A 20535-nucleotide genomic window follows, 5' to 3' on the forward strand; every position below is an offset into this window, starting at 1 on the left:
GAATCGTCGGAATGAATAAACCCCTGATCACACGCAAACACAGTTTACTTCCATAGCAGCCACATACAAACAGCATGATCCCTTTGATCGTTGTATAATTCTTTCTCACATCTACGCACTCTCCTCCTCTCACCTTTTCCCCTCACTTATGGACTTCAGTGCAGAACACATCAGCTCTGTGACCTGGCAACAAAAAAAACTTTACAAGCAAAACCTTCATATCATAACCACTAACTGCTGCACTCAGCCTACACACACAGCCTACATCGGTGTCACCATATTAACATCATAGTCAACATGGCTACTAGAACTAACGCATTGGTAAACCCAATACAATCATGCAGCACAGTGTACAGTCAGCAGCAAGCAGTCACACAGACAGGCTGCAGTGGCAATAAATTAATAAAACCAAAAGCTTACCTTGAGTTCCCGCGTTGGATAGCCATAGCCAGCTAGCTAACATAGCATCCCTCTCTGTTTAATCGGGATGTTTGAGTCGGCTAAACTAGCTAGCTGCATTCACTAACTAATTAAGTGTACAGTAGGTGAAAAAAATACAACTAAATATAGCTCTCTCTCGCTCTCTCTCGCTTCTCCTTAATTTTTTTAAGAAATTAATTTGTTCCAAACTATTCCAACTATTGTGTTTCTCTCTCTTTGAGTTAACTATTCACCACTGCAGTACTAGCTAGCTGTAGCTTATGCTTTCAGTACTATATTCATTATCTGATTCTTTGATTGGGTGGACAACATGTCAGTGCATGCTACAAGAGCTCTGATAGGTTAGATGACATCCTCTGGAAGTTGTCATAATTACTTTGTAAGTCTATGGAAGGGGGTGAGAACCAGGAGCATCCTAGGTTTTGTATTGATGTCAATGTACCCAGAAACTAACTGTCCTCCGGCTACACAATGGTGCTACCCTGCAGAGTGCTGTTGAGGCTACTGTATACCTTCATTGCAAAACAGTGTGTTTTAATCAATTATTTGGAGACGTGATTGTATTTAGGATAGTTTTATCTAAAAATTTGAACTTTTTAAAAATGTTTCACTATTTAAAAAAATAACTAATTCACTGAGGGTGGTCCTCCCCTTCCTCCTTTGAGGAACCTTCACTGATTGACATGCATATTATTAATGCTGGCTCTCCGTGTACATCTAAGGGCCATGCTGCTCTGTTCTGAGCCAATTGTAATGTGCCTATGTTCCTCTTTGTGGCACTTGTCCACATTAATGGACAGTAGTCAAGGTGAGACAAAACTAGGGCCTGTATGGCTTGTCTTGTTGATAGAGATATCAAGAAAGCAGAGCGGCACTTTATTACGAACAGACCTCTCCCCATCTTAGCTACCGTTGCATCAATATGTTTTGTCCATGACAGTTTACAATCCAGGGTGACGCCAAGAAGTTTAGTCTCCTCAACTTGCTCAATTTAGACATTATTTAGTTGAGGTTTAGGGTTTAGTGAATGATTTGCCCCAAATACAATGCTTTTAGTTTTTAAAATATTTAGGACCAGCTTATTTCTTGCCACCCATTTTAAAACTGACTGCAGCTCTTTTTAAGTGTTGCATTGATTTCACTTACAGTGGTAACAGACGTGTACAATGTTTAATCATCAGCAGACATAGACATACACTTAGTCATGGACTAAGTAGGCTGGTCTAGGTCTTATGTGGTGCCATTGCCTCTTCTTCTTGCAAAACAACGAAGCAAATAGGCCTAATGGGGAAAGATCCATACGAAGCCCATTTGCAAGCACTTCACCAACAGTATTTCAACACAAAACCTAGTGAATAGTTCTAAAATAAATCCTATAACTGCGATTTTACATTAATGCAAGAAACAAGTTTGCCGACTTCCTAATTTCTGGGTTATATCATGATGGCAACAGTCCAACACAGTTATTATGCTGACAGAGGGTAGGCGTAGTAGCTCATGGAAACAGTGGCAACTACTACATAACTGTCAGGGAAACTCAAAACAAAGCCCCTGGCTGGGTGGTGTGTTAAACAGTAGCAGCTAATTAAACGTCCTGACAGCCATGCTAGGTCCGTCCTCGTTTCTCAAATACCTCACAGAGCTGAATTTAGTATTTTTAAACATTCCCGCTCTCACACGCCCTCTCCCTCTTTCTCTCTCCCTATCTCGCTCCCCTCTCTCTTTCTCCCCTCTCTCTTTCTCTCTCTGTCTCTCCGTCCCTCTCGCTCTCTCTCCGTCCGTCCCTCTCTCCCGCCGTCTCCCTCTCCCGCCGTCTCCCTCTCCCGCTGTCTCCCTCTCCCGCCGTCTCTCTCTCCCGCCGTCTCCCTCTCCCTCGCTACTAGCCCACGTGGCCAATGTCAACAGGAGGTGGGGCTCTTGGCAGACACATAAAGAAAAAGATGCTGCTGCCTGTATGGATCCTTTCAAAGGTTAGTGTTGTCTTACGCCTGCTCCAAAAATGAGCCTGCATTACAGCCAAGGCATGCCAAAACAACACCCAGAAGAAGCATTGGAAATGAGGGCAGGGCTCGACTCGCGTACTCTGAAGACGAAGCTAACTGTCTTGAGAGACTGAGTGGAAGAAGCAAGTCTCCAAGGAGTTGTAAAGAAGCCACGAGGCAATAGGGGAACTCCTGCGACCTATGACAGCTTGAGAAAAACTGATGAAACCGAAAGAAGAACCAGGAAGTCAAGACTGAGAGAGGGGTGGGGGAAAAATCCCCCTAGAGCTCGGCATGAGTTTCCTTGAGACACACACACACACACACACACACACACACACACACACTCTTCCTGTCTGACTAAAGGAAGGGGGGAGTGCGCCACCCTCCTACTCTCCAATCCTCTGTTTCTCAGACAGACAGATAAGCTCAGAAAGCTTGTAGAGTCAGTTTAAAGGGATTGGACGGCGAAGCGGAACCCATGTCCTGTCACTGTGCAGATCCAGTCCGCTGCTTGGGGCCAGCCGTAGTCATAGTGTGCACTATTGTGTGCGGCTGAAGGAGAAGAAGGGAAAAAAAGGGGGAAAGAAAGACCAGGCCCTTTGTGTGGTGGAGGGACTCACCAGGAGAGAGGTTTTCTCATTACTTTAGCTTTGCCAGCAAGGCGAGGCAAGGCAAGACTCTACCACTGACACACACATACACACCGAACACACACACACAACGAACACACACACACACACACACACACACACACACACACACACACACACACACACACACACACACACACACACACACACACACACACACACACACACACACACACACACACACACACACACACACACACACACACACACACACAACTTGTCTACACGGCGTGCTGGCTGGCTGCTTCTCTGCCAGTTACATATGTGTGGCACTCAGAGTGGCCAACAGGGACACACCACCGACCGACCGGGCTTCTCCTCCTGATGATAAGAGTCGACGTTGACGTCAGAGACTGGCCCCATGAATATTGATGTTGGAGGATAGTCCGTTTCATAGAAGAACAGAAGGAAGCAAGATGGCGGCCCTTTAGGATTTGTTAAAGAGGAGATCCAGACGGTTTGTTGGAATTTCTACACAGTGGAGGGACGTAAAAAGAGGTAAGGCTCAGCTCCGTTTGTTTTTGGCACTCGTTGTCCTTCTCCTTTTGACCTTTTGTTGGTCTTTTCGGTGGCTCTGTGGCTTAGTACAAGGCATGCTAATGTTCCCTCAGCAAAAGCATGAGCTAGCTAAATTAATAAGGTGGGGGATATTAGATAAAGCTTCTCCTTCCAACATGGCTGACAATTTTCTTTTTCTCTTTTTTTGCTAGTTGAAATAGAGGGATCTCAGTTTTTTTTTGCCTCTGATGTTGGTCAGTGGACGCTCAAGTAGCCTTAGGAATGTGTCTAGTGTAGAAAATGGAGACCTTGTTCAGTACTTTTCTTGAGGCATTATGAACAAGGCAAATCCCTCTGATGTTCAGTGCAACAGAGACGCAGCTAGCTCCCAGTTGAAAAATATATCTCATCTCTAAACTGGTAATTGTCCTTATTTTGATGTTTTATTTGAGTGCTTTGTTTTCCAGGGAAAATATTGTGATTTTTCTTCTGCAAATCTATCAACGAGAAGGACTCTTTAACCAGAAGTCATTCATGCAGTCAGTTTCTGTCCTTTTTTCTTTGTGGTCTCACGGTTGTGTTCTTGTGTTGATTATTGTCTGCTATGTTCAAGCTAAAAAGATGGATTGGGTCTAATTTAGAACATCACTAAGACTGTAGTGCCTGGGAAAGAGAGCTGGGAGCGGGGGAGAGTGTAGCTAGCTTCTGGCTTTGTGCATCCTGTGAATCAGCTTTCATTGCATTCACCGGTGAATGACAAGCAGACACAAAGGCAGGCCAGCACAGTCCAAGGAGAGGAAGAGAGAGAGAAGAGAATTGTGGTGGATAGCAGAGGGATGATGAGGTCAGAAGCTTGAAAGGATATTGAAACTCAATCCGATCACACCATTAGCTGAACGACACAAGAATTGGAATCCTGGAAGCAGGTCTTTTCCGAAGGTTGAAATAGATTTTTTTCCCAACTAGACCCCAACAAATATGTCTCCCAGAAGTTGACTCAGTTCTGTTACACCATGAAGTCACCATGAAAATGTTAAGAATCCAGCAATTGAACAACAACAACTATAATATAACATTTTAGGACATGTTAGCTTTGCATTATGAAAACAGTTTTCCTACTGTTTTACATATTCATCATTTAACACATAAAATTATATATGTTGCCTTTTGTCTGAGATAATGTGTCTGGGCAAACCACATGTGCTGCCATGCAAGAAGGCAGCAGACAGCACCTTTAATAAACAGATTATTGTCAAAACAAAGGCAGTAATGGAGGTGTTTCTAGCATTTACTCGATCTCAATTTGCATTTATGTTTTACTGATGAACAGACATGATTCGATATTGTTGACATTTGTTTTTGTCACAATTTGCCTAATTTTGTCATGTATTTATTTGACACACATTTACTTGAATTGAAAATAAAACTAACTGAGGCACATCAGCATTAGCTAGCTAGACAATCAATACATAGCTATGCTATGCTAGCTGTCAGATACAGTACTAACGAATAACAGGGATTCCTACACACATCCAAGCTGCACTAACCAAGATGACTGGTTTTATTAGTCCAACACCTCTCTTCTCTTGAACAAATGAGTTGCTAATGGAGCGTGTTGTTTTTCTGTTATCTTTGCTGAATTTGCTAACAGGCCACATTTAGGATTAGCATCATAATGAGCTACTAGAATATTACACAGATAAAGGCCTGCTATCTTTTGCCCTTATTTGTGTATTCCGGCTTGTGTATTGCGCTGGCCCTGCATGCACTTTCAATCGGGGGTCATCCCACAATAGCAGCTAGCAGTAGTAGTTTGTGTGAAATGCAAAGTAAGGCATGCCTGCCCAGGGGGAGCACAGCACAACAAGTGGCTACTAATGAGCTGTTGTAAATAAACACCACAGCCAAGGGGAGGTGCACGGTGCAGAGGCTAACATATACTAATGCTAGAACAATGAAGGAATCTCAGCCAAGTGCTACAAACTAATATCACCTGTGATAGCTTGGAATGCCAGGGTAAATGTACTAGGCTAAAGCTAGCCTAACGGGGTGAAACATATTGGAGGGAACTGCAGTTGTGTTCAGCAAAAATGTCAGTTGCTTGTCAAACGGGCCTCGAGGACAACCGTCAAAGCTAATCTAACTATTTGAACTGTTGATTAAGGCAAGTCTTCATCTGCTTTTTAGTCAACTCCACCATATAAAGTCAACAGAGGATTTAAAAAAATATATATATATCTTTACCACTATCGACAAACTAAAATGTTCCTCCGTGACATCAGAGAACAGAGAGCAATATTTAAATATTTACAGTTGAATTATATTTTGAAGAAGGAATCAAAAGCTTTCGATGCAACAATGGCAGCGTGGCTCCGGCTCTGTTTTGATTTGGTAAGCATGGTCAGTGACTGCACAGCGACAACCTATCTCGTAACGTAACTAGGGGAGTGCACCGCAGTCCTCCATAGTTCTCCTGAAGTTTGTTTTGACTGGATGAGGTAGTATACTGTTTTTTTATGTTTTGAAATTAATTGTGCCATTTGAGGCTCATTTGCCCCAGATAAGATAATGTAGAGAAATAGGCCTTGAGTGAAAATAATTCTACTTGATTCATATTGGAGCTGTATGCTTATCCTAAGCTAAAGGATAAGACTAGCTTTATTTTGTAGTGGATCAAACAGCTGCAAGCCAGTATTGGAGGATACATGGACTTTGTCTTTGAGTTAAGTGTCTTCCTTGAGTTGTTGACTGCATTTCTCAGTAAGTAGACTGAATGCAATGCACATTGCACTGCTTACATCATTGATACTGCAGAATGTTAGTCGAGGAAGACATGTTTACTTCAATGGGTACATTAGATGGTATCAGACAGCAAGATTGCTATACAACAGTTTGTTTCTCAACTTCTATCAAAAGATAATAGTGTTCTATCATAAGTACAGATATAAAGCGAGACAAAAAAGTCAGAGTTGATACTTCATTTATGGGTAAAATATTGTGCCCAAAGCAAGGACTAGATTGTGTAATTTTAGCACAGAAGGAGGCCTTTACACAAGACAGGAGTCACTTGGCAAGCCAAGATATTGTCTTGAACACACAACCTCCATTTTCCCTTTGTGCTGTTTTCATTAGCACCACATGTGTTGTTACATCAGCATTGGAAAAAGGCACCATATCTGAGCCACAGATCCTAGTAGGAAGAATGTCAACACATGGTGGCTAGAGGAGGGGGGGGGGGGGGGCAGTCCAGTCAGAAAGATCAATCACAAGAATGGACATGTCTGTTCTCATCAATCCACACCCACTGATAAAGCTGGGTATGGTTGGACTACTCCTCTTGCTTCTTCCTCTTTATGTTATCTAAGGGAGAAAAGACAATATCAAGCTTTGGGGGTAAGAATGTCCAGTGGTTTTAGTCTCCATGGTTTCTGCAACAATGCTGTCCATTCACAATGGGCAGGGTTTTACCTCTGACCTCCAACCGCAGGCCACGCATCACATTTCGACCCCAAAGGCCACGGTAACCCTGCTGCAGAGAGTGGAACAGGTTAAGAGACATGCATTGCCTCTGTGTAGCTACCAACCTGGCTCTGTTGATCACGTTCCTCCTCCTCAGACAAAATGGCGACATACTGTGTCTCATATTGACCTCTGGAGATATTGATTTAGCTCTCTGCTGCTCCCAGCCTCGATAGTTGAAGAATCGTGGTAAAACTTGCAATCGGTTATTACTGCCTTATTACATGAGTGTATTGGATGCAATTTCTTTATGTCATTCAATGTGCATGGCCTTTACTTTCAACATGCATGTTGTCCAGAGAGTCTACTTTATGATTTACATTATAACCTCTAGATTGTCTCATCACAAGGCATTTAGGTTGTGTTCAAATGAGTCACTTCTAGCTTTTCAGCTTCTATGGTGTGTGTTTCTAAACAATATTATGAAAGAGTTTCATTTCCCAAAAGATCACCCAGCATTTCTGTCCTCGTTTGGCATTTGACTGTTGGTATAGAAACCACAGTTCTTCTTTTTGGCCCTGCCCTGGTTGTTACTCATCGCTAGAATTACACAATTATCTTCTTCCTGCGATTAAGCAACTCTACCCACTACAGAACACCTCTCTCTCTCGCTCTCTTGCTCTCATTTAAGGGCTTTATTGGCATGGGAAACATATGTTAACATTGCCAAAGCAAGCGAAGTAGATAATAAACAAAAGTGAAATAAACAATAAAAATGTACAGTAAACATTACACTCATATACAGTGTTGTAACTCTCTCTCTCTCTCTCGAAGAGGCCTTGGCCCTTCTATTCGTCTGTCTGTGTTTTAATTATGGCTACGGTTTGGAGTGATACGGCTGTCTTGTTGAGACTAAGTGGCACGGGCCGACCAGAGGGAGTGTTCTTTTGGCCCTTGAAGTGTGTATCGATGTCAGCCGGTTGGGGTTTACCTCAGGGGTGAGTAGACCTGCCGGTGAGGGCACAACTAGGACAGGACTCCCTTTCCGGTCTCCACGTGAGTGTGAGCACATGGCCGCCACTGTTTACAAACACCATCCAGGCATTCCAGAGTAGACCTCGTTACGTAACAGCGAGCAGCATCTCTTCCCCGTTCCCGCCACTCGGCCGCTCCTCCCTGCTCCTAAGATATTTGAACGCTGCCATCGGTCCCCGACACCACCACAAGCGAAAGGAAGGGGGGAGGCGGAGAGGTGAAGCGAGTGAGCGAGAGACGAAGATTGACGCTGGCCAAGGTAGTGTCTGGAAAGCAGAACATGGCAACGCTAAAGACAGCGTCAGCGTCTCTCTGAGCTCCCGCCACGCTGACAGCAAAGACTCCAGAGCACGTGAACGCCTAAATAAGCCTACACACCAGTACGGCTGGCTCCAAGCTAGTAATTGAACTAGAAGCATGCTATCTGTTTTCATACCGTGTTGCAATATTCAGTCCAAAGATCAAAACAAAGGTTATGAGAAACGGGTATTCAGTTTGCCCAGCGCATGGAATGACTAGGTGCTTTTCTTGTAATTACTCACTGGTTGTAACTTTTACTGGTTGAGCCTTTCTCAGATGAATAAAGGAAAGAAGTTTACTGTGGCTGAAGTCATGGCAGAAATGAAACCCCCAAAAGCGGAATATTGGAGTATCAAACACACACTTCTGAAGGCGTTTAGATTAGTTTCACTTTAATATCTCCCCTTCCGAGAATCTTTCGTGTTGGTTTCCTCTATGTTGCCTTTTGATGAGGCAGACTATTTGAAGAGGTGCCAATTCATTGGCAAATGTGGTTTTCTAAAATCTGGGGGATATTTACTATTACCTGCTGTGCAAATGGCAAACCAGTTCATTTTCCCTTTGTCAAGAATGTAGAGTAAGTCAAAACCACCAGGTGACTGAGTGAGTGGAGTTGCCCTAGCATTGCCTTCCAACTCCAAATATAGCCAAGCTAGGTAGAGTTCTGACTAGGTCTGGTTGGCAAAGTTTAGAGAGTTCAGGGTTAGATAAAACAACTGAACACTACACAACAGTGTCTAAATCCAATACAGATATAAAACAGCGCCAGGGGAATTTGTTTTCATCAAAGACCAGATTTTAGACTGTAGTTCTCATGAATTAATGCGTGTGTGTGTGTGTGTGTGTGTGTGTGTGTGTGTGTGTGTGTGTGTGTGTGTGTGTGTGTGTGTGTGTGTGTGTGTGTGTGTGTGTGTGTAAGATTGATCCAGTGTAACTCGGCATGGGTGTTGTGGTGATACAGTATGGTTGACTATAGCTGTCGGATACAGTATGGTTGACTGCTAGCTGTCTGATACAGTATGGTTGACTACTAGCTGTCTGATACAGTATGGTTGACTATAGCTGTCTGATACAGTATGGTTGACTGCTAGCTGTCTGATACAGTATGGTTGACTACTAGCTGTCTGATACAGTATGGTTGACTATAGCTGTCTGATACAGTATGGTTGACTATAGCTGTCTGATACAGTATGGTTGACTACTAGCTGTCTGATACAGTATGGTTGACTGTAGCTGTCTGATACAGTATGGTTGACTACTAGCTGTCTGATACAGTATGGTTGACTACTAGCTGTCTGATACAGTATGGTTGACTACTAGCTGTCTGATACAGTATGGTTGACTACTAGCTGTCTGATACAGTATGGTTGACTATAGCTGTCTGATACAGTATGGTTGACTATAGCTGTCTGATACAGTGTGGTTGACTACTAGCTGTCTGATACAGTATGGTTGACTACTAGCTGTCTGATACAGTATGGTTGACTACTAGCTGTCTGATGCAGCATGGTTGACTGCTAGCTGTCTGATACAGTAGGGTTGACTACTAGCTGTCTGATACAGTATGGTTGACTACTAGCTGTCTGATACAGCATGGTTGACTGCTAGCTGTCTGATACAGCATGGTTGACTACTAGCTGTCTGATACAGTATGGTTGACTATAGCTGTCTGATACAGTAGGGTTGACTATAGCTGTCTGATACAGTATGGTTGACTACTAGCTGTCTGATACAGCATGGTTGACTGCTAGCTGTCTGATACAGCATGGTTGACTGCTAGCTGTCTGATACAGCATGGTTGACTGCTAGCTGTCTGATACAGTATGGTTGACTACTAGCTGTCTGATACAGTAGGGTTGACTATTAGCTGTCTGATACAGTATGGTTGACTGCTAGCTGTCTGATACAGTATGGTTGACTATAGCTGTGGTTTATAACATGTGGGTGTGAGTGTGTGGAGAGCAGCAGTACACACACACACACACACACACACACACACACACACACACACACACACACACACACACACACACACACACACACACACACACACACACACACACACACACCTCATCAAGATGCTTGGCTAGTAGTTGCCCTAAGAACAACCCAACCACAAACCAGCAGAGTTAGGGTGAGAATCTAAGGGTTATGGGTCAAAACCCATCCAAAGTGTGAAGGAGGTCAATCAATTAACTCAAAAAGTTGACTCTAAGGACACAAGGGAGAATCCGATATCTAGAGATCTGAACCCAGAATGTAGGGGTGTAATTGGATAATCAAAGTGTTCCTTTTAAGGCCAATGGAGAAGGATGAAAGCATTTTACTGTCAAAGCACCGAGCTGCACAATCTGCATCCGGATGTGGGATTTTTTTTTTAAAGGTTAAGATCTGAAAATGTATCTCCATAACTAATGCTTTCATTAGTGAGTCGCATGATCTGAAGAGGAACCCAATCCTCCCCCCATGACTGAGGAATCCACACAGGGACCACATATAAACAACTGCTTCATCTAAAATGTACTGAATATTATTATTATTATTATTATTATTATTATTATTATTATATTTGACTCCAAGAATTGGTTTAAAAAAGAAATCAAATGCGACTGTACATAGAGTTAGCTAGAGGTAGTCAGTCGGCTGTACCTCTGCTCCAACACTGGTATTTTTCATCCTATAGCTTGTTCTCCATCTTCTTTTAAAAAAGTTAGCAAACGTTTTTTTAGCACTTTTATTTCCCTGACTGATTAAAAACTCATTTGCTCATGCTCTCTATTGTCTTTCTGCAGCAGACAGAGTATACTGAGCAATTTGTTTCAAACATCAAATCTCAGTATCGAAGTCGCAATGCATATAGAATCGTGAGAATCGCATACATATCGTATCGGCACCTAAGTATTGTGATAATATCATATCGTGAGGTCCCTGGCATTTCACACGCCCTACTAAAAATGGCTGTCAGGTAAAGTGGCTTCTCCCTCCCCCTGTTGTCTACACAGGGAGCACCATGGAGCACACAAAGACAGCTGGTCCTGAATGTCATTCAAGAGCATAAACCTTACCCAAGGCCATACTTTGCATTGAATGACATCACTAACTTCTTCTGAAGGTTCATAGCGAACAGCCTAGCCCAGCCTCAGATATGAGGTTTCCTCAGTGGAATGCGACCGGTGCGGCAGCTGGTGCTTCTCCTTTCAATCCCTTCCCCCTCTCAATGTCAAGGCTGTTTGTTTTTCATGCAGACGTGTGTATTTACATTGCGGAAAAAGTCTGGTTCAGCAGGTTTTGGAGGTTTTAGCAGCGGCGGCCATCTTTGTTTTTTGATTCCCTTGGTGGAGTGAATTGTTGTGTCCTCCCCTGCTCTACTGATTGAATAATCAACCCTTATCTACACCACACCACAGTCCTTTGCTTAGTCTTCCAGGTGTGTTTGACTATAGGCCTACAGGCCAGGGAAGGCATTCACAGTGAAAGGAACAACAGTCTATATGTACAGCTATGCACAGTAACCTACTAAACGGCCTGATAGTAGTGCAACATGATTAATGATTCATATAGCTCCTTGAGTCATTTAAATAAATGAGAGCGACATTAAAAACTATATATGGGTGTAAGAGAAATGGCACGGTAGGAAAAATAAATTCATCTGCCACTTGATTAGTGGTGCCTCAATGTCCTTCTCTGGGAACCTTAATTCGTAGAATGCATCCTTCACTCAGAGTGATTTGTGATCCTGCTGCTTCCATATAAGGAGAGGGAGTCACGTGCCTCATGTCAGTTGAGTGGAGGGAAAAGAGGGACCATAGCAACACTCGTTTAGGTCAGGCTGCTTGGAAACCAATGTGGTGGAAGGATATCAATATTTTGCCAGCTGAGCTCAAACAGTGGAGAACATCACTCATATTTCTCATTCACTTAGGTCCAGGTGAACGCACTGCATTCATGCTTTGGATGTAACCTAACATAATGCCTATAATTTAAATGATATTACTAAAGTATTGTGTAACACATTGTTATTACTACACAAGAGCAACTTAATGTTAAATGTTACCAAGAGAAGAGATGTAAAATGACTGGCCTATTTGTTATTGTTGTTTTGTGTGCAACTACTACATATTTTAGATAGGCCCCTAGTTCTCATGTGTCGTTCATACAGATCAGCCCTATTCTATTTAATGATAAGATCTGTTGAGAAGGCGTTTTGGGTTTTGGATTCCTCCACTGCCATGTGTGTCTAATGTTATGATTTCCTTTTCATATGTTTCCCTTCACCCTGTTTACTGTTCACTTCCCCTTCCTGTTTAAAGGCACATCCCCTTCCTGTTTAAAGGCTCCTCCCCTTCCTGTTTAAAGGCACCCTGGGTTGGATTTGGATCGTTCAAACAGAAACAAAGCATTTGTTAAATAAATGTTCCAGTGAGGTGAGCTAAGTATACTGCCAGGTCTGGGGGCTTGCAGAATAGAAACATTGGGATCCCTCATAAGTTGGCCTAAAAATGAAATACGTTTTTCGCTTCATGATAGATGAGTCTTGGGTCAGCTTTCAGTCAAGTGTAACAGAACAATCATATAAGGTATTCAATTCCATTTTTATTTAAATCATTAACAGCGATTGCTCACAAAAGCGGCACCAACAGTGCTACAGTACAAGGCAGCATACAGTCAGCAAGGTAATACTAAACCACCGTCTAAATATGGAGTTCCACAGCAACACTGGGAGAAAAGAGCTGTTGAAATGTAGTATATCTCACTATTATGAAATGTAGTATATCTCAGTATGTTGAAATGTAGTATATCTCACTATTATGAAATGTAGTATATCTCACTATTATGAAATGTAGTATATCTCACTATTATGAAATGTAGTATATCTCACTATTATGAAATGTAGTATATCTCACTATTATGAAATGTAGTATATCTCAGTATGTTGAAATGTAGTATATCTCAGTATGTTGAAACGTAGTATATCTCACTATTATGAAATGTAGTATATCTCACTATTATGAAATGTAGTATATCTCACTATTATGAAATGTAGTATATCTCACTATTATGAAATGTAGTATATCTCAGTATGTTGAAATGTAATATATCTCAGTATGTTGAAATGTAATATATCTCAGTATGTTGAAATGTAGTATATCTCAGTATGTTGAAATGTAATATATCTCAGTATGTTGAAATGTAGTATATCTCAGTATGTTGAAATGTAATATATCTCAGTATGTTGAAATGTAGTATATCTCAGTATGTTGAAATGTAGTATATCTCACTATTATGAAATGTAGTATATCTCACTATTATGAAATGTAGTATATCTCACTATTATGAAATGTAGTATATCTCACTATTATGAAATGTAGTATATCTCACTATTATGAAATGTAGTATATCTCAGTATTATGAAATGTAATATATCTCAGTATGTTGAAATGTAATATATCTCAGTATGTTGAAATGTAGTATATCTCACTATTATGAAATGTAGTATATCTCACTATTATGAAATGTAGTATATCTCAGTATTATGAAATGTAGTATATCTCAGTATGTTGAAATGTAATATATCTCAGTATGTTGAAATGTAGTATATCTCACTATTATGAAATGTAGTATATCTCACTATTATGAAATGTAGTATATCTCAGTATGTTGAAATGTAGTATATCTCAGTATTATGAAATGTAATATATCTCAGTATGTTGAAATGTAATATATCTCAGTATGTTGAAATGTAATATATCTCAGTATGTTGAAATGTAATATATCTCAGTATGTTGAAATGTAGTATATCTCACTATTATGAAATGTAGTATATCTCACTATTATGAAATGTAGTATATCTCACTATTATGAAATGTAGTATATCTCACTATTATGAAATGTAGTATATCTCACTATTATGAAATGTAGTATATCTCACTATTATGAAATGTAGTATATCTCACTATTATGAAATGTAATATATCTCAGTATGTTGAAATGTAGTATATCTCACTATTATGAAATGTAGTATATCTCACTATTATGAAATGTAGTATATCTCACTATTATGAAATGTAGTATATCTCACTATTATGAAATGTAGTATATCTCACTATTATGAAATGTAGTATATCTCACTATTATGAAATGTAGTATATCTCACTATTATGAAATGTAGTATATCTCAGTATGTTGAAATGTAGTATATCTCAGTATGTTGAAATGTAATATATCTCAGTATGTTGAAATGTAATATATCTCAGTATGTTGAAATGTAGTATATCTCAGTATGTTGAAATGTAATATATCTCAGTATGTTGAAATGTAGTATATCTCAGTATGTTGAAATGTAATATATCTCAGTATGTTGAAATGTAGTATATCTCACTATTATGAAATGTAGTATATCTCACTATTATGAAATGTAGTATATCTCACTATTATGAAATGTAGTATATCTCACTATTATGAAATGTAGTATATCTCACTATTATGAAATGTAGTATATCTCACTATTATGAAATGTAGTATATCTCACTATTATGAAATGTAGTATATCTCACTATTATGAAATGTAGTATATCTCACTATTATGAAATGTAGTATATCTCAGTATGTTGAAATGTAGTATATCTCACTATTATGAAATGTAGTATATCTCACTATTATGAAATGTAGTATATCTCAGTATTATGAAATGTAATATATCTCAGTATGTTGAAATGTAATATATCTCAGTATGTTGAAATGTAGTATATCTCAGTATGTTGAAATGTAATATATCTCAGTATGTTGAAATGTAGTATATCTCACTATTATGAAATGTAGTATATCTCACTATTATGAAATGTAGTATATCTCACTATTATGAAATGTAGTATATCTCACTATTATGAAACGTAGTATATCTCACTATTATGAAATGTAGTATATCTCACTATTATGAAACGTAGTATATCTCACTATTATGAAATGTAGTATATCTCACTATTATGAAATGTAGTATATCTCACTATTATGAAATGTAGTATATCTCACTATTATGAAATGTAGTATATCTCACTATTATGAAATGTAGTATATCTCACTATTATGAAATGTAGTATATCTCACTATTATGAAACGTAGTATATCTCACTATTATGAAATGTAGTATATCTCACTATTATGAAATGTAGTATATCTCACTATTATGAAATGTAGTATATCTCACTATTATGAAATGTAGTATATCTCACTATTATGAAACGTAGTATATCTCACTATTATGAAACGTAGTATATCTCACTATTATGAAATGTAGTATATCTCACTATTATGAAATGTAGTATATCTCACTATTATGAAATGTAGTATATCTCACTATTATGAAATGTAATATATCTCACTATTATGAAATGTAGTATATCTCACTATTATGAAATGTAGTATATCTCACTATTATGAAACGTAGTATATCTCACTATTATGAAATGTAGTATATCTCAGTATTTTGGACATGAAACAAACTGCTTTCACCAAAACAGTTCATGCAGCTCCAAGCTCCAGCAAACCAAAAAAAGAAACTAAAAGAAGTCTGGTTTTGAGAAAACAGAAAATCAAAATGGCCGAACACTACCATAGTAGCTACAACCACAAATGTGGCTTTCTATCGATCCACTCTGAGTAGGATCAATGAGTAAAGCACATGTACTCCCTGCCAGTGCAGCTTTTGTCCACTCAGCCGCTCTCCGGTTAATGTTTAGAGCAGATGGCTTCAGTGCACTAATAAGGTGGTCGCCATGGCTACCGTGCACTCTGAAAGAAATTAACTTTGCGGCGCACAACAGTTCATCAAGTTTAGTCAGATATATTGACTGTGGCGCAGAGACAAAGGGAATGGTGGATGGTTGGTGTAGAGGGAGGCAGAGGGGTTGGAGAGTGTGCTGTGTGAGGTTGGGTGGGTTGTGAAGCATGTTGCCGCTTTACACAGTTTACACACACACACACACACACACACACACACACACACACACACACACACACACACACACACACACACACACACACACACACACACACACACACACACACACACACACACACACACACACACGACACACGACACACGACACAGGGCTTTATCTGCATAGCAGCTTGGTGTGCACAGGTCAATAACACATGCTAAGCCGTGCAGGGTCAGGGCCAGTCCGGGGTGACTGAGTCTCCCATGATCCTGGGTCAGTTGGTTCAGAGGGGTAAACCCCAAGGTTACACATTTCCAGTCCAGTCTGGGCTAATGATCAACCCCAACCTATCAGCATAGACTTCTGTGGACCTGGATATGGGAGGACAGGGCAATGCAGTCAATGCATATTGACGCCATTGAAAACCAGCACAGAGATGATATGTACCACTAACATTGGTTGCAGTATTAATAGAAAATTATAACTGTGTTTCAGGATCAAATCTAAGGCTTGGGTTTTATTGCTGCCGTCAACAATAAGAAACTCTGACGTCAGTAAGTAAGCCACTCAGCAAGAGTCAATCCAAATGAAACGCACAAGTGGTGCTTCCCTGATAGGAAGACAACGGTACAAGGCAAGATTGTGTAGCTGGGCTTGACTGTTTGGATCATCTCAAAAGGTATATTGCTACAGAACAAACAAGGCTAATGCTAGCGGAGCAGATCTAACTGTAAGCACACCACACAGCAAATAGTACGGTTGTTGTATAATGACTTGTGGCAGTTTGCGTGTGCAGGGCTTGCAAATGATCCAGTCATACTTCCTGCTTAGCGAGTTGTGTGAGATCAGGGCAGAAGTGGATGAAAAAGCCAGTCAGACAGGTTATCATTGACATCTGTGTCAGTGTTTGCATCCTGAATGGAACCTTATTCCTTATGTAGTGCCCCATAGGCCTCTGGTCAAAAGTAGTGCCCTATATAGGGAATAGGGTGCAATTTGGGACGCATCCAGTATAACCAGGTATTTGATGAAAAAGTAGCTATAGAGACTTTTCACAGTCACCACAGAGTCATCAGAGTGACGCTCATATTTCAATCTGAATTTGAGACATCAAAAAAGTCTGACTTATAGTGCTGAGCGATTAACTGCTATTTCTGTTATTTTTAATTTGTTAAACAACTAATTGACCAATACCGGTTAAATTATTTGAATTACATTTCGTTATTTTTTTTTCTGTGAGCTCAATGGCACACATTGCATAGTTTCTCTAGAGATAAATCAGATCCAGCCTGAACTGTGCGATATAGAAGGGAGTTGTAGTTTCCAACAGGCTAATATTCCACAGAGTTTAGCACATACAACGTGGTAATTAACTACAGTGACCATAATCCATTGTGCATCTACTTGTCCGGTCTGTGTACTATCGTGAGGGGATGTAGAGAGCAGCAGTTGATTTGTGAGGTATCTCTACCTGAAAATGCATGATCAAAGAGATTGATAGTTGGTACTCAGCAGTCATACAAGTATGCCTTATGGACATTGAACAACTACTAAAATAGTGATTTTGTCAGACAGCATAGGCCGCAGCTCTATCGAGATGAGATGACTTGGAATGAAATAAAGTCATCAAATAAAACAAATGTATATATTACAACTGAAATATTTGATTGAAGTAAAGTAATGTGAATAAATGATAGTAAACAAGTGATAAGCAGTAATGGGCGGTCACTACCATCACGGGACTTTTATTCATTGTTTTGTTCTGTGTTGTCACAGCATTCAACTGAAATTGAAAACAGTGATACTTTTTTAATAATCGAACTGAAACCGAACCGACCTTACCGAGTCTGACAAAGTCGGACTTCCGATGTCTCGTTGTATTGCTCTGTCTCTACAGATATTCAAATGAGCCCTATTCACTAAACGCAACACTGAAGTCGAATTTGAAACACATTGTGTGGACGAAACGCTGATGAATAGATGTCAAAGCACAGTTGTGGAGGTAACAGAGACCGTCCATTAACTCCCACTGTACACTACAGAGAGAGGAGCACAAATACCTCAATGTGAATCGGTACCACAGAGAAACAGAGTGCCACATCTGCCTTCAATTAGACTATGTGAATTGTGCGGAGGCAGAACCAGGCTCGGGCAACTCTTTTAGGAGGTTGGGGGTGTACTTTGCAGAGGCAGGCCCCCTCATTTAGGGGGTTGAGGGTGTATGGTGCAGAGGCAGGACCAAGCTCGGGCCCCTCATTTAGGGGGTTGAGGGTGTATGGTGCAGAGGCAGGACCAAGCTCGGGCCCCTCATTTAGGGGGTTGGGGGTGTATGGTGCAGAGGCAGGACCAAGTTCAGGCCCCTCATTTAGGGGGTTGGGGGTTTCTGGGATGAAATTACAAACAGGAGTGGGTGAGGTGTGTTTGAGGTCATCTATTAGTGTAGATCCAAGGAAAACATTTTAGGAAGGGTATTACCGTGTATGTTGATGTCATTTGAGCCAAAGTACTGCGGTAAATGCAATGGTATTACATACAAACAGGCTGCCTTTAAACTAGGTTACAGTTTAGCCTAGTTTGAAGATGTGTCTCTTTTAGTTCTATTGAATATTACAGTATGTATAACAAACTCCTAAAATGTCTGAGGAGTTTTTAAAAGGTGCATGAACATGTGCATAGTTTGTATTCTTATTTGCATTGGAAAATACATCCACTAGATGAGATTGAACAGTCTGCAGAAACAGAAATGGATTCCACAGCCAGTTGAGGGAGAGACACAGAGAGAGAGGGAGTTCAGTGCTCTAGGGCTCCAGAGGCAAGTCATGTGACACACCCTGCCTTTATCGTGTCATAATCTGGTGATTAGGCCTGGACTGCAGGCACCAACAGGAAGCTGTTCTGTTGCAGAGGAGAATGTTAAATCTAACCCACCTCAAACCAAACCAGAGACAGGAGCGAGCGCCGACGAGCTAGACTGTACACTACAATGTACACATTTGAGCTTCTCGTTATTACGTTTCTAGACTCTTTCACCTCAGACAGGGAAACCGCATGGTTATAGAAGAGAATGTCAAAACGAACCCACCTTATACCAGAGACATGAGAGAGAACGCTAGAGAGAACTGCTTAAGTTGAGATATTCAGTTTCCAGAATTCTGTAAAACACCACACTACTGCTATTTCTCCAAATAAATGTGATAAACTTTGCCAGCAATGTAGCCCTTTTGATTCAACTTCAGACATTTTCCACTGGAAAACAATTTGATCTGTTAATCTAATATCCTGTGTATAATGTACATGATATCCATCTTATAACAGAGAGAGTCAGCCATGTGGATAGCTAGCTACAGATGTTGGATCTTACTTTGCCTAAATGAATCCCTCTGTACATGGTAGAGTCGACTAAGGGAAATCAACACCTTCTGTTAAAAGGGTCTGCTACGCCTTTGGTCTTTAATAATATGTACCCATTGATTCCTGAAGAATGTAACTTAGAAATGCTTCATGAGCTTTAGTTCAACTGTTGTATCCGATCAGAACCCAAAATATAGGCTTGGTTTACTCCAAACCAAGTAAAACGTAAACAAACACTATACAGCCTGAAAACATGGTTAAAACTATAGTTTGTATATCATGGATGGTCGGTACTTTCATCCATAGCTCAGTCTATGAATTTGAGAGTGGTTACATTTCTCCAGCCCCATCCCTCAACTTGTTACCGAAACGAGCGAGGACAACTTGTTACCGAAACGAGCGAGGACAACTTGTTACCGAAACGAGCGAGGACAACTTGTTGTTATTGTTTAAACTACTGATACATGCTTCGACTGGATTCATCTTTTGTCGCTGAGAATTCCCCTGTATCGCAGGAAATGTAGATTAGCTTTGTGATTTACAGAAATTCACTGAAAAACACATTAATACAACCTGATATCTGTTATTCACTGTTTATTTATTCCTTGTGTCACTATTTCCATGTTTTATTTTTCATCTTTAACTGTATTGTTGGCAAAGAACCCGTAAGTAAGAATTACACTGTTAGTCTACACCTGTTGTTTACTAAGCATGTGACAAATACAATTTGATTTGATTTAGTAACAGTATTGCACTTTCCATGTAGCCTAACAAAATAGCTAAACCAACGATCAAGAAACATTACGGACTAAACATTCAAATCCTGTTGTTGCAGGATTATTTTGCTGTGACAATTATAGGTCTAATTAAGATCCTACA

General features: G+C 40.3%; 1 protein-coding gene across 1 annotated transcript in view; it reads left to right on the forward strand.

Annotated features, from left to right (window-relative positions):
- Window positions 1-2740: 2740 nt before the first annotated feature.
- Window positions 2741-20535, forward strand: part of tet2 (tet methylcytosine dioxygenase 2) — a 57021-nt gene continuing 39226 nt past the window's right edge. The window contains exon 1 of the mRNA XM_036954021.1: window positions 2741-3574. The gene's annotated coding sequence lies outside the window, so the exon portion shown is untranslated. The remainder of the gene's footprint in view (window positions 3575-20535) is intronic.

The sequence above is a fragment of the Oncorhynchus mykiss genome, chromosome 19 (genome assembly GCF_013265735.2).
Source record: "Oncorhynchus mykiss isolate Arlee chromosome 19, USDA_OmykA_1.1, whole genome shotgun sequence".
Lineage (NCBI taxonomy): Eukaryota > Metazoa > Chordata > Actinopteri > Salmoniformes > Salmonidae > Oncorhynchus > Oncorhynchus mykiss.